Below are 16,604 nucleotides of genomic sequence, written 5' to 3'. Positions count from 1 at the left end.
CACACATACATATATATACATATGAAAAAAGTAAGAAATAATTTAGAAAACTGAAACCTCTAGCTTGAAATGAAATGAGAAAATGAATCTCACATAATGGTTCAACCTCTGGCTATGGAAAAGGGAGATGTATAATTTATTTACACAAACGTCAATAGTAGTTCTCATCAATTTAACCACTGTATCAATAAGCTTCAATGTCTAAGCTACATTTTTTTTTCCAATTTCACTATTTTCTTGTCAAAGCACCATGTATGAAAACTATCACTCCAGTAACACAACTATAAACATTTACTTCCCCTTTAAAAAGTTCTGGGGAAGTCTGTCTCGATACACTGCGGGACACTCTACCACCTGGCGAGGTTTGTGTTGCAATGGTTCTTGATTCACAAACGTAGTAGCATCACTGGTGGGCGGAAGAACATTCTTGTAACCACAGCAAGGATCACAGTCCGTGCAACTCCATTATGATGGTTCTCCATTATGATGGTTCTTCTCCTGCTGGCCAAATCCTGCTTCAGCAATGCTTGTTCACTAGACTTCCTCTGATGTGTTTCTGGCGGGCGTCATCCAGGGAAGCGACGGGCCTCTTGGTCGTAACACATCTTGCGGACGGACGGATATATATATATATATCTATATATTTTATTTATTATACTTTGTCGCTGTCTCCCGCGTTTGCGAGGTAGCGCAAGGAAACAGACGAAAGAAATGGCCCAACCCCCCCCCCCCCATACACATGTATATACATACGTCCACACACGCAAATATACATACCTACACAGCTTTCCATGGTTTACCCCAGACGCTTCACATGCCCTGCTTCAATCCACTGACAGCACGTCAACCCCGGTATACCACATCGCTCCAATTCACTCTATTCCTTGCCCTCCTTTCACCCTCCTGCATGTTCAGGCCCCGATCACACAAAATCTTTTTCACTCCATCTTTCCACCTCCAATTTGGTCTCCCTCTTCTCCTTGTTCCCTCCACCTCCGACACATATATCCTCTTGGTCAATCTTTCCTCACTCATCCTCTCCATGTGCCCAAACCACTTCAAAACACCCTCTTCTGCTCTCTCAACCACGCTCTTTTTATTTCCACACATCTCTCTTACCCTTACGTTACTCACTCGATCAAACCACCTCACACCACACATTGTCCTCAAACATCTCATTTCCAGCACATCCATCCTCCTGCGCACAACTCTATCCATAGCCCACGCCTCGCAACCATACAACATTGTTGGAACCACTATTCCTTCAAACATACCCATTTTTGCTTTCCGAGATAATGTTCTCGACTTCCACACATTCTTCAAGGCCCCCAGAATTTTCGCCCCCTCCCCCACCCTATGATCCACTTCCGCTTCCATGGTTCCATCCGATGCCAGATCCACTCCCAGATATCTAAAACACTTCACTTCCTCCAGTTTTTCTCCATTCAAGCTCACCTCCCAATTGACTTGACCCTCAACCCTACTGTACCTAATAACCTTGCTCTTATTCACATTTACTCTTAACTTTCTTCTTCCACACACTTTTCCAAACTCAGTCACCAGCTTCTGCAGTTTCTCACATGAATCAGCCACCAGCGCTGTATCATCAGCGAACAACAACTGACTCACTTGGGTTCCCAAGCTCGCTCATCCCCAACAGACTTCATACTTGCCCCTCTTTCCAAAACTCTTGCATTTACCTCCCTAACAACCCCATCCATAAACAAATTAAACAACCATGGAGACATCACACACCCCTGCCGCAAACCTACATTCACTGAGAACCAATCACTTTCCTCTCTTCCTACACGTACACATGCCTTACATCCTCGATAAAAACTTTTCACTGCTTCTAACAACTTTCCTCCCACACCATGTATTCTTAATACCTTCCACAGAGCATCTCTATCAACTCTATCATATGCCTTCTCCAGATCCATAAATGCTACATACAAATCCATTTGCTTTTCTAAGTATTTCTCACATACATTCTTCAAAGCAAACACCTGATCCACACATCCTCTACCACTTCTGAAACCACACTGCTCTTCCCCAATCTGATGCTCTGTACATGCCTTCACCCTCTCAATCAATACCCTCCCATATAATTTCCCATGAATACTCAACAAACTTATACCTCTGTAATTTGAGCACTCACTCTTATCCCCTTTGCCTTTGTACAATGGCACTATGCACGCATTCCGCCAATCCTCAGGCACCTCACCATGAGTCATACATACATTAAATAACCTTACCAACCAGTCAACAATACAGTCACCCCCTTTTTTAATAAATTCCACTGCAATACCATCCAAACCCGCTGCCTTGCCGGCTTTCATCTTCCGCAAAGCTTTCACTACCTCTTCTCTGTTTACCAAATCATTTTCCCTTACCCTCTCACTTTGCACACCACCTCGACCAAAACACCCTATATCTGCCACTCTATCATCAAACACATTCAACAAACCTTCAAAATACTCACTCCATCTCCTTCTCACATCACCACTACTTGTTATCACCTCCCCACTTGCGCCCTTCACCGAAGTTCCCATTTGCTCCCTTGTCTTACGCACTTTATTTACCTCCTTCCAGAACATCTTTTTATTCTCCCTAAAATCTAATGATACTCTCTCACCCCAACTCTCATTTGCCCTTTTTTTCACCTCTTGCACCTTTCTCTTGACCTCCTGTCTCTTTCTTTTATACATCTCCCACTCAACTGCATTTTTTCCCTGCAAAAATCGTTCAAATGCCTCTCTCTTCTCTTTCACTAATACTCTTGCTTCTTCATCCCACCACTCACTACCCTTTCTAATCAACCCACCTCCCACTCTTCTCATGCCACAAGCATCTTTTGCGCAATCCATCACTGATTCCCTAAATACATCCCATTCCTCCCCCACTCCCCTTACTTCCATATATATATATATATATATATATATATATATATATATATATATATATATATATATATATATATATATATATATATATATATATATATGTATATATATGTGTCGGAGGTGGAGGGAACGAGGAGAAGAGGGAGACCAAATTGGAGGTGGAAAGATGGAGTGAAAAAGATTTTGTGTGATCGGGGCCTGAACATGCAGGAGGGTGAAAGGAGGGCAAGGAATAGAGTGAATTGGAGCGATGTGGTATACCGGGGTTGACGTGCTGTCAGTGGATTGAAGCAAGGCATGTGAAGCGTCTGGGGTAAACCATGGAAAGCTGTGTAGGTATGTATATTTGCGTGTGTGGACGTATGTATATACATGTGTATGGGGGGGGGGTTGGGCCATTTCTTTCGTCTGTTTCCTTGCGCTACCTCGCAAACGCGGGAGACAGCGACAAAGTATAATAAAAAAAAAAAAAAAAAAAAATATATATATATATATATATATATATATATATATATATATATATATATATATATATATATATATATCCTTAATGTGATCCATACATACAATGGATATCCTTACCAACCAATCGACAACACAGTCACCCCTTTTCTTATTGAATTCATTTGAAATACCCTCTTCTCCCGCCGCTTAGCTTCACTTCATCTTACGTAAGGCTTTCACCACCTCTTCTCTCTTCACCAAACCACTCTCCACGATTCTCACTTCACATACCATCATGACCAAAACACCCTACATCACCCACTTTATCATCAAATTTATATAAAAATCCTTGAAAATACTCATTCCATTTCCTCCTCACTTCATCACTACCTGTTATCACTGTCTCTTTTGCCCCTTTCACCAATGTTCCCATTTGCTCTTTTGTATTTAGTACTTTATCTTCCCCCTTCTCAAACATCTTTTTAATTCAGTTTCATTTATTACACTTAGTCGCTGTCTCCTGCGTTAACGAGGTAGCGAAAGGAAACACGAAAGAATGGCCCAACCCACCCACAGACACATGTACATACATAAACGCCCACACACGCACATGTACATACCTATACATTTCAACGTATACCTACATATGCATACACAGACATATACATATATACATATGTACATACTCATACTTGCTGCCTTCATCCAATGCCGTCGCCACCCCGCCACACATGGAATGGCACCCCCCCCTTCCCCCCGCGCGCGCGAGGTAGCGCTAGGAAAAGACAACAAAGTCCACATTCGTTCACGCTCAGTCTCTAGCTGTCATGTGTAATGAACCGAAACCACGGCTCCCATTCCACGTCCAGGCCCCACAGAACTTTCCATGGTTTACCCCAGACGCTTCACATGCCCTGATTCACTCCATTGACAGTACATCGACCCCGGTATACCACATCGTTCCAGTTCACTCTATTCCTTGCCCGCCTTTCACCCTCCTGTATGTTCAGGCCCCGATCACTCAGAATCTTTTTCATTCCATCCTTCCACTTCCAATTTGGTCTCCCACTTCTCCTCGTTCCCTCCACCTCTTTTTATTCTCCATAAAGTTTAATGATACTCTCTCACCCCAATTCTCATTTGCCTTCTTTTTCAACCCCTGCACCTTTTCTTTGACCTCCTACCGCTTTCTCTTATACATCTCCCAGTCATTTGCACCCCTTCCTTCTAAGTAACGCCCAAATGCCTCTCTTTTTTCCTTTCACTAACAACTTTATCTTTTAGTCTTAACACTCACTACTCACTACCTTCCTCGATATCTTTCCTCTTTTTCAAAGACCTCTATAAATCTTCACCTTCGCCTCCACAAGAAGGTGATAGGACATCCCTCCAGCTGCCCCTCTCAGCACATTTGCATCCAAAAGTCTCTCTTTTACACATCTATTAATTGATATGTAACCTAATAATGCCCGCTGACCATCTCTCATACTTACATACGTATACTTGTGCATATCCCTCTTTTAAAATAGATATTCCCCATCACCAGTCTTTTTTCAGCACTCGACTCCACAAACTCTTCACCATTTCCATTTACAACACTGAACACCACATGTACACCAATCATACCCTCAACTGCCACATTACTCACCTTTGCATTCAAATCACCCATCACTATAACCCGGTCTCGTGCATCAAAACTACTAACACACTCATTCAGCTGCTCCCAAAACACTTGCCTCTCATGATCTTTCTTCTCATGCCCAGGTGTATAGGCACCAATAATCACCCATCTCTCTCCATCCACGTTCAGTTTTACCCATATCAATCTCGAGTTTACTTTCTTACACTCTACCACAAACTCTCACAACTCCAGTTTCAGGAGTAGTGCTACTCCTTCCCTTGCTCTTGTCCTCTCACCAACCCCTGACTTTACTTCCAAAACATTATCAAACCACTCTTCCCCTTTACCCTTGCGCTTCGTTTCACTCAGAGTCAAAACATCCAGGTTCCTTTCCTCAAACATACTACCTATCTCTCCTTTTTTCTCACCTTGGTTACATCCACACACATTTAGACACCCCTATCTGAGCCTTCGAGGAGGGTGAGCACTCCCCACGTGACTCCTTGTTTCCTCTCTTAGAAACTGAAATACAAGAAGGGGAGAGTTTCCAGCCCCCCCCCCCCTCCCACACACACACACCCTCTTTAGTCGTAGGGAATGCGGAGATAGAATTCTCTCTCTCTCTCTCTCTCTCTCTCTCTCTCTCTCTCTCTCTCTCTCTCTCTCTCTCTCTCTCTCTCTCTCTCTCTCTCTCTCTCAGGTCCCACTGACCCAAGCCTATATATAAATTCATCTGAACTAACTTGATGTTGCTAACTCTTCTTTAAATTTTTCTTGTCAAACTTAAGAAATTGCAAAATTAAGATAGCTAACGAAGCAAAAAACAATGCCAAAGGATTTTTTCAATTGTACAGAGCGAAGGTTAAGGAGTAACTGAAGCAATCAAATCGCATTCTGGTAGATTAGTTGATAGTGAGATTGAAATGTGTGAAGTTTTAAACAATCACTTCATATCAGTATTCAGGCAGGAGGAGAATACAAATTTACATGGGGGGACGAAAGCGGGAAGCTAAGCGATGTGAAAAGAAATAAATTTGATATTTTGAAACAAATAGAACGATTACAAGTAAACAAGAGTCCTGGGCCAGCTGGTATTATGCCAGAGTCTTGAAAGCATGTAAGTAAGTAGGAAGTTCCGCTTTTAAATGTGTTTAAATCGTCTCTGGAATCAGGCGTAGTTCCTAAGCGATGTAGGACAACAAATATCGTTCGCATCTTTTAAAAAGTAGATAGATCCATTGCCTGTGATTATCCTCATCCAATTAGCTTGACATCTACTGTCAATACGGGAACACTTGGAGAATCATGATCTTATTAAGGATTCTCAACATGGGTTTACAAAAGGGAAGTCATGTCTCAGTAACCTTCTCTCCTTTAATAAAGGATTTGAAACTGTTGATCAAGGGAAGAGTTATGATATTGTTTACTTACACTTAAGTAAGGCTTTTGACAGAGTACCTCGTGGGCGTCTGCTTAGAAAAATACCGACACACGGCATCATCGGGAAAGGGTTGTGTACGTAATTGGATTAGGTCGTGGCTCACTGACAGACAACAGAGGGTATGTATCAACAGAGCTACACCAGACTGGGGCAATGTAGCCAGTGGTGTTACTCAGGGATCAGTCTTGGGACCGCTCTTGTTCGTTGTATATATCAACTATTTGGATATGGGAATAACCAGCGACTTAAGTACATCTGCCGATGATACAAAGCTAGTGGCCACAATTGACTCTGATGAAAACTCAGTGAATTTGCAGAGGGATTTAAATAGATTATCATAATGGGCGCGATACATGGAAAATGGAATTCATCATAAATAAATGCACAACACTTAGTGTGGGTAAAGACAGGAACACTGATTACAAACTGGACAATATTACCATTGGTATAACAAAATGCGAAAGAGATTTAGGGTTACTTGTGAGCAAGGATCTTAAGCCGCGGCAACAATGCATTAAAGTGTTTAATAAGGCTGATAGGATGTTAGAGTTTATTAATAGGACTGTTAGCAATAAAACTCCTATAGTATAATTGCAACTTTATCTTGCGTTGGTGAGACCACATTTGGATTATGCTGTACAGTTTTGGGCTCCATACGATGCAGTTGATATAGATTGCTTAGAGTACAAAGGCGAATAACAGAAATTATCGCTGGAATTCAAAACTTCACTGATGAAGAAAGGTTAAAAAAAAAAAAAAAATTACACTAACTTATGAGGAGGAGGACTAGAGGAGATGTGATTGAAGTTTTTAAATGGGTGAAGGGCATTCATAAAGATAACATGAAGAAAGTTCTTAGAATGGCGCCACCGAACAGGACAAGAAATAAGGGAAACAAGTTAAAAAAAAAAAAAGAGACTCAGGTCGGATGTGGGTAGATACAATTTCAGGAATAAGGTCGTAGATTTATGGAACAAGATGCCATAAATCCTGAAGGTGAGGGTGAGGGTTGAGGGCCCACTTGATAACCCACCCTCACTCGACACACCTCGGGTACACCTGTGTGAGGGTCAGGTCGGGTGGTGAGGAGCATCGCTGAGCTGAGCCCACCAAACAGAGGTGAGACATAGGGTCTCCCTGGAGTCTTACCAGGAAGGATGTGCTACAGGCGGGGCGCTCGCCAGCCACCGACGTAGGAACATGTGTGGAGACCTGGGGAGCGACGTGTCCCTCCTGACGGCGGAATTATAATAAGAGGAATGTGAGACTGAGGGACCCGGTATTTCACATCGATCCAATTCACTCTATCCCTTGCCCTCCTTTCACCCTCCTGCATGTTCAGGCCCCGATCACACAAAATCTTTTTCACTCTACACGCTACAGGATGCTGGGGGAAGTGGCTAGAAAAGCAGTCAGTGACACGCAGATTCCATACACTGGGTACGTGATAGTGGCCACAAAGATTGAGGGAGGAACGGTTGCAGGGTGTGGAGCGCTCATACACAGGTAGCTTGGTGGTCATATCAGGAAAATGACCTGTGTCTGGCGGGGATGGACATCACTGTAGAGAGGGACTGATCACGGACTGCGGGACCCGGTATACACACAAGAGGCAAATCACAGATCAGCGGGGGAAGAGATGGGTCCAGCCAGTGCCTGAAGGAAGAGACGCAGACGCAGTGGTGTAAAGACAAGAGCTTGCTGGGTTGGGCCCAAACATGTAAGATGAAGTCAGTCTAGATTTCACCACAATGTCGGTACTTAACATTTGGATCAGGTCGGCCAGAGGGTAGTGTCCACGGCTGCAAGCAATGGTTGAACCATTTGAGGGGTAGGAACAGTATTTGCCCCTACATCCATTACTGCTCACATCCTACATGACCATGTATCATGGACGAGAGTGTGGCCACCGTGGTCATTGTAAGGACCTGAGCCATTCATCTGAGGAGCAGTGGAAGGTAAGCACTGCCTAAGTGAGGACAGAGCAAAAGGAGCAGACCCGTGTGAAGGTGGGGGATAATGTGGTATAGAGTGGAAATGGATGTAGCGAAGACAGAGGTGCCCATACATCTGGTAGATCTAGATCTCCATTTAGACCTGGCAATGTACGAGCCCAGCTCTGGCATGTGACAACACATGAGACGTAATCTACGACAGTATAGTGTACCGACGCCCTCACCATGAGACGTAGACCCAGCAGCACTTGGGGCAAACCCCGCCCAGCCAGCTGAATGGAAGTAAGGAAGTGCACAGCCCAGCTGGCAAAGAAGAGGTGAAAACAAAACAGTTCTAGCTCTTAATCTAATCATATATCAGGAGCATAGAAAATGGAAGGGTCCATTAGATTTTAAGGTTGACTACCGAAAGTTGACGAAGCTACAAGGAAGGATGTATTTCATATTCCCAGAAGTAACGAGGCTTTAGATGCAGGTAGCGAGTCTGAGTGCAGTCCACTTTCGCCTTTCATGCAGACTACCACCAGATGAAGGTCACCCCAGGGATGTACTGTACACAAGACTACACTTTGTACTCCACCCTGGCTGACACTGGGGCTACCATGGTTCGCTGGGACATTACAGCATATCATGGAGAAATCTCAAGTCTTCTGATGTACATGGATGACCTGATGATTTTATTCGACACTTTAGAGACACATCTGGTATATATAAAGTGGGTCTTGCGCCTCTGAGACGATGTCAACATGTAACATAAAACCTAAAATTTGACTTTAATGAAGAGAAAGTTTGCTTACCTCGGCTTATGTAGTCACAGAGGAGAGGATAAGACCAGATAATCCGAGGGTAGAGGGTGTTAGAGGGGGTGGAAGCCTCCAAAACCTCACAGGGGATTCGATCATGGGTAGTGTTTGCCTAGCTTTCCAAAAGGATATGTACAAGGGTTGCCGACCAGCAGCCAATTGAACACCGTTGAGAGCGAGACTCTGCACGTCCACACATCACTGTGTCAGACGGACGAGGTAAAACATAAGTAAATCAATCTACGAAAAGAAATTTACACATTACTGGTGGACAATTGAACTAGATTATATAGATTACCTTCGAAATTATCTCATGGTGTCAAGAGGTGTTACCGGGCTCCACCCGCAGCAGTTTAAACCGCTCGTGAAAAGTCACTTTGGCGAGGCTAAGAACTCTCTACGTTTGAGGTCAGGGATATCGAGTTAGCAAACTATAGTCACAAGTGTTCTCCTGGTCCTTAAAGGCGACATTTGGTATATATTTTGATCAGAAGAGCAATGATGACGTCGTTGCTATGACGTAAGCATGTCGCTGCATTGTTTACATGTTTATTATCTTACAGTCACGTTGAAATGCTTGTATTTCTTTGTATGCTTTCTGCTATATGTTACACTTGGCAGTCCTTAACTGTAAATTGGTATTTAGATGAATACATGAACTGATCTGCTCTTTACACTTGCAAATCTGCAAATGATTGTTATGGTTTGGTATAATGTCAATTATTCTGAAATACCACTATATACAATAAAAAAATTATCTGTAATTTGAATGTTTTGATTTTACCCTCACTGCACCAAGGATAACACTCCGTTATTGAGGTTTCATTAAAGTTAATATAGGGATAGGCAGACGTTTGACATACTTCAATATATTATCTTTGTTCAATATATAATCTTTGTTCAATATATAATCTTTGTGTTCGTCTCCAAAATTGGAAAGGCCCATATAATTGGAACATGCACTTTCAAATGTGATTATGTATGCTTGTACGTGGGACATCAAATTCTATAACTATTCGTGTAAAATAATGTAGAAAAATGTAAGAAATAAATAAACTATTTCAGTGACTATTATAACTTTTGCAAAGGAGATCTGTTTCTCTGAACATGTGGTTTCCATTGGTTTTAATGAAACTATGACACTCATAATTATAGTTTACCCTAATCTTCTCTTTGATTAATACACTAGTTTGACAATAGAAAATTCTGTAAAGAAATCTAAGGATCTTTTTATGAATAATGTAAACGAGCGCCATATTCCTAACTAGATATTCCTTGACGTAAACACACCACACTACATGACTGCTAAACTGTGGGTTGGTTGGCTAATTGGACTTTAATCCCAACTAATCCTAACAATAAGGCCGTTAATATCAAGTTATAACCATCAATCGAAAAACACGATCACCATCAGATATTTGAATTCTAGCACCGTACACACGCCTCTTATTGCACGTTTATACAAAGAAACTATAAGAATAACTCCTTAGTACAGAATGGATGTAAAGACTGAAATTCAGATACTTAAAATCAATCGTTCGATTCATTTTAACCATCGAAGATATGATAAATAAACAGAAAGAAATAGACATCAGATATGTACAGTAAATTGCAAAGATACACTCAACCATGTAAAATACAAGGAAAAAGAATTGCTTATATATTTCATTATGTATTTGTTTTACTTAGCGTTACAGTCTCACAGGTTTCAGCCTTACAGCGTAAGTTAATCGCCATTGCCTCTACGACCAATCAAACTAAAACGACCATTGTATTGTGTGAATTGCTCTCATGGTGTTCTCAAGGTGTCAGAAATATTGCGTTTCACTTACGTCAACTTGGTCGAGAATTTACCTTCGATTGGTATTTAATATGTGGTTTCTGATCTGGAAAGGTTCGATTTAGTGTGAAGCTTTATAAGAAAATTCACAAGTGAATATCTAAGAATAAATTGGGTTAACAAACAACTAATCATTTTTTTTTGAATCGCGTAACTACGTTTTGTGTGAAGTGAAACGACACATTCACGATGGACTAAAAAATTCTTATATCTTATCAAAACTGCTTTATGTTATCAATTGTAAGTCAAGTGATAATAATTATAATAATTGACTAATAAATACTCATTCATAGAACGAAATTAGATGAAAAGTGAAGTAATTATAACTTATTCGTTTGATCAGGAATGCGCGAAGTCAATGTAACAAGAGTTCAGTTTGTTGTGTGATGTCAGCTGGTTTCAAGATGTTTATTCCTCTTCATCTAGCGAAGGCGCCTAAATATGGTAAGCTAGAGAGATTCTGTACCTTCAGATAAAACAAAGTCGTCATACTGATATAAAAAAAAATTGTGTACCGTATCCACAATAACGAGAAATAGTCGATTAAAAAGATGATTATTAACCATTCAGTTAAGTTAACAAAAGATTCAATTTAACACTAAATAATTACAAAATAATATATTGCAAATGTGTAGTGATAATAATTTTATTTGTACGTTATACTTGATTGGTACAAAATTGCTTAGGTAACAAGTACAGACCTGGAGTAACATACAGAGGCCTGATGTACCTCATATATATATATATATATATATATATATATATATATATATATATATATATATATATATATATATTTTTTTTTTTTTTTTTTTTCCAAAAGAAGAAACAGAGAGGGGGGCCAGGTGAGGATATTCCCTCAAAGGCCCAGTCCTCATCCTCTGTTCTTAACGCTACCTCGCTAATGCGGGAAATGGCGATTAGTATAAAAAAAAAATATATATATATATATATATATATATATATATATATATAGCATATATATACACATATATATGCTAGATAATGATTGTCTGGTTCATATAGAATTGTTGAAGGTTCTCTGTAGTGAGTCTCCGTGTATATAATGAAGCTGATGCCTTAGGTGATGTTTACCTTACCTGTAATTAACAAAGAACTGGCATAATTATAAAGTAAATATATGGATGCGAAGTGGCTCTGATACATCTATAATCCTTCATGATAAAATGTATTAAGTAAAACACGTGTATGGAACAAGAATATTATAGAAAACAAGATGTTCTCACGTTGGGCTAGGCTGCATAAGATGTACTTGTGGTAATTTAACTTATATATAAATTGTTATTATATGAATTTACAGTGTGTTGATATGGCCTCATGCTAAAACACTTTCTTCGACTGTTTTCAAATTCTTCCTTATAAATAAGAGATAGGATGAATAAAAGCCATGAGAGAAATGGCTTAACAACATCAAATTACAATATGATCGCTGAAATGAGTCGGCTCGTATGATAGGCTATAAACTATTGTAATAAATAATTCTACATTAACCAGCTTTGTAATTACTTTGAGTTTTATACGGCATGTATAAAGTAGATAAGTAATAAACTCTGTTATAAAGTACGAGTAACGTCAATGGGATATTCTTCCGTGACTTTAAGACCTTACTTAACTTAGCCATTTATGAACAAGAAAAATCACTTATGCTTTTACGGAACCCAAGTCAGTTTGTGATAATTACCTGCCCACTGAGACCTGACCAAGACCTTTGTGGTCCTCGTAAATCCTTTGTGTCCTACTGCTCACAAGATGGACTTGAACGGGACAAGGAATTAGTAGAATTCAAAATGGAGTTATGAAGGTCTACCTCTGCCCAAGCCGAATGGATCTTGATATATATTATGATATAGTTTTAAAAGTAACTATCCCTTAGTCACTATGAGAAAGAAGAGGTTAGGAATGATGAATATATATATATATATATATACATATATATATATATATATATATATATATATATATATATATATATATATATTTTTTTTTTTTTTTTTTTTTTAAACCATTCGCCATTTCCCGCGTTAGCGAGGTAGCATTAAGAACAGAGGACTGGGCCTTTGAGGGAATACCCTCACCTGGCCCAATTCTCTGTTCCTTCTTTTGCTTTATTATATATGCGTGTGTGTGCGCTAGGCAAGCTACACGCCAATGCAGATTTAACTGTTAGAGGTATTTGTAGGTATTCATATTGCTTGCGTTTATTTCCCGACAATAAACAAACCAGTTATGTACGTAAATTTTCTTTGACAGATGTGTACAGTATTAGAGAGAGCGAGACTTCAGATAGCAGCGACCCTGGTTTTGGTAAGTAACGCGCTCATTGAAGGTATCATTATGGTATGTTCTGTCATATTAGAAAACGTCAGCTGTGACTATCTCATTTACTAATATTTTATGAGCATACAGGCTTGCTTATCATCTACAAAGACATTAGGATTGGACGTAGTAATATGATGTCATATTTTCCATCAAGGCTAGTATTTAAAATTCGTTGTAGCTGAAAGGTATCCGTAGATGTGTTCGTAATTGACGTAGTAACACAAACCGCTCTGTGGGCACCTACATATATTATAAATGTTGTGGGTCAACCCCCGAATATCTTAGTGAATTTTCCTGCCGTATCAAGTCCTTTAACCCCCCATATTTTTCCCTCGAGACCCAGTGAAGCGATCATATAACAAACAACAGCAATAACCCTCTGTAGTTTACAGGAAATATGTAGCCTTATATATATATATATGTATATATATATATATATATATATATATATATATATATATATATATATATAGTTGTTTCCTATTATACAGTCCCTTAGCCTAGCGGTTCGCATGCCTGCCTCTTGCACAAGGGGTCCCAGGTTCGACCCTGGCTGTTGGAGCTTTGTATGTTCTATGAAGGTGCGCGTTCATATACACTTTATTCGTATTCATATAACTCCGCGTTGTACAGTCAGGTTCGGTAAAACGCTATCAGCTGGCTATGTGTTCTGTTCGGAAACAACCGATAGACCCCGTTGCTCACCATAGTGAGACGAAGGGTATTCGAGTACTTAGTATTTCGAATAGTTGTTTCCTATTATACAGTCCCTTAGCCTAGCGGTTAACATGCCTGCCTCTTGCACAAGGGGTCCCAGGTTCGATCCTGGCTGTTGGAGCTTTGTATGTTCTAGGAAGGTGCGCGTTCATATACACTTTATTCGTGTATATATATATATATATATATATATATATATATATATATGTTTGAAGGAATAGTGGTTCCAACAATGTTGTATGGTTGCGAGGCGTGGGCTATGGATAGAGTTGTGCGCAGGAGGATGGATGTGCTGGAAATGAGATGTATGAGGACAATGTGTGGTGTGAGGTGGTTTGATCGAGTGAGTAACGTAAGGGTAAGAGAGATGTGTGGAAATAAAAAGAGCGTGGTTGAGAGAGCAGAAGAGGGTGTTTTGAAGTGGTTTGGGCACATGGAGAGAATGAGTGAGGAAAGATTGACCAAGAGGATATATGTGTCGGAGGTGGAGGGAACGAGGAGAAGAGGGAGACCAAATTGGAGGTGGAAAGATGGAGTGAAAAAGATTTTGTGTGATCGGGGCCTGAACATGCAAGAGGGTGAAAGGAGGGCAAGGAATAGAGTGAATTGAAGCAATGTGGTATACCGGGGTTGACGTGCTGTCAGTGGATTGAATCAAGGCATGTGAAGCGTCTGGGGTAAACCATGGAAAGCTGTGTAGGTATGTATATTTGCGTGTGTGGACGTATGTATATACATGTGTATGGGGGGGTTGGGCCATTTCTTTCGTCTGTTTCCTTGCGCTACCTCGCAAACGCGGGAGACAGCGACAAAGTATAATGAAAAAAAAATAATATATATATATATATATATATATATATATATATATATATATATATATATATATAAGATCGGTATCCTAGCTAATAGATATTAAGAATTCGGTCTGTGAATCTTTTATGAGCAAAATATTTCGAGAACATTAGCAGTGTCTCGCGTCTACGTAGCTACAGTTTCATTCTGATTGCCACACCTCATAGTTTGGTCAGTCATTTGTTTGATGATATCTGCAAAAGCTAAGATCCTATAGTTACTGTACCTGTAGTACTAAATTATCCGTGCAGTTTACACTTGCAGTGTGCTATACATTTCAGATTTCTGAAGTATACGAGTGTAGATCCTAGTAATTTTTTTTTTATGCTTGTTGTCACTGAGGGACCCGGCGACTCTCTCTCTACTGTATAACTAAGATTAAATAATAGCGATAGTATTATGCTTACACGACGATTATGACATAAATATCAGGGTGAATCGTATTATTGGGTTATAAAAAGATTAGATTCCGCTTGCAATGATCCTATCAAATAAGGTTACGTTAGTTTAGATGTTTTTGGCTGGTAATTTGTATCGTTTGTTAAACAACAGGAGAATATGTATCTAGCTTCAGGTAAGACCTACAAATATACTCAGTAAACAAGATAAACAACGAGCTAGATTAAATGTTTTTGGCTGGTAATGTTTCGCTTGTTAAACAACAGGAAAATGTAGATCCCGCTCAAGGTAGACCTACACCAAATATGCTTAATATACAAGATAAACAACAAATGGAAATTATAATTTTTGACCGCTCTTAGACCCCATGTGGCCGGGATGAACGTTGAATCCACGACGTCTGACGTCACGTGTTTTGTCGTCTGCTGCGTGTCATCTGCTATGCTTTGTTGTCCGACTTCGGTAACTAAGACGCTATTGGTAAACAAGTGTTACCGGCAACTTTTGTTAACCATTGGCGTCTTATTTACGTCTCTTCCTTGTATACCAAATGACTGCTCTACGTCTTCTATCTCATTCTTGTATCTTCCCAGACGATGTGATCATTACACAAAAGTGCACTTGGGAACTTGTCTTGTTTCATCTTCCTCGTGATTATCAGTATACTACATCACGTGCGACACTGACTTCTTGTTGGGGTGAAGAGGGTGGTGAGAGTAAGTGAGCTTGGGAAGGAGACTTGGGTGAGGAAGTACCAGGAGAGACTGAGTACAGAATGGAAAAAGGTGAGAACAAAGGAGGTAAGGGGAGTGGGGGAGGAATGGGATGTATTTAAGGAAGCAGTGATGGCTTGCGCAAAAGATGCTTGTGGCATGAGTCGCGTGGGAGGTGGTTGATTAGAAAGGGTAGTGAGTGGTGGGATGAAGAAGTAAGATTATTAGTGAAAGAGAAAAGAGAGGCATTTGGACGATTTTTGGAGTGAAAAAAATGCAAGTGAGTGGGAGATGTATAAAAGAAAGAGACAGGAGGTCAAGAGAAAGGTACAAGAGGTGAAAAAGAGGGCAAATGAGAGTTGGGGTGAGAGAGTATCATTAAATTTTAGGGAGAATAAAAAGATGTTTTGGAAGGAGGTAAATAAAGTGCGTAAGACAAGGGAGCAAATGGGAACTTCAGTGAAGGGGGCTAATGAGGAGGTGATAACAAGTAGTGGTGATGTGAGAAGGAGATGGAGTGAGTATTTTGAAGGTTTGTTGAATGTGTTTGATGATAGAGTGGCAGATATAGGGTGT

Source organism: Panulirus ornatus, chromosome 72 (assembly GCF_036320965.1).
Source record: "Panulirus ornatus isolate Po-2019 chromosome 72, ASM3632096v1, whole genome shotgun sequence".
Classification (NCBI taxonomy): Eukaryota; Metazoa; Arthropoda; class Malacostraca; order Decapoda; family Palinuridae; genus Panulirus; species Panulirus ornatus.
Note: the sequence above shows the minus strand (reverse complement) of the source record.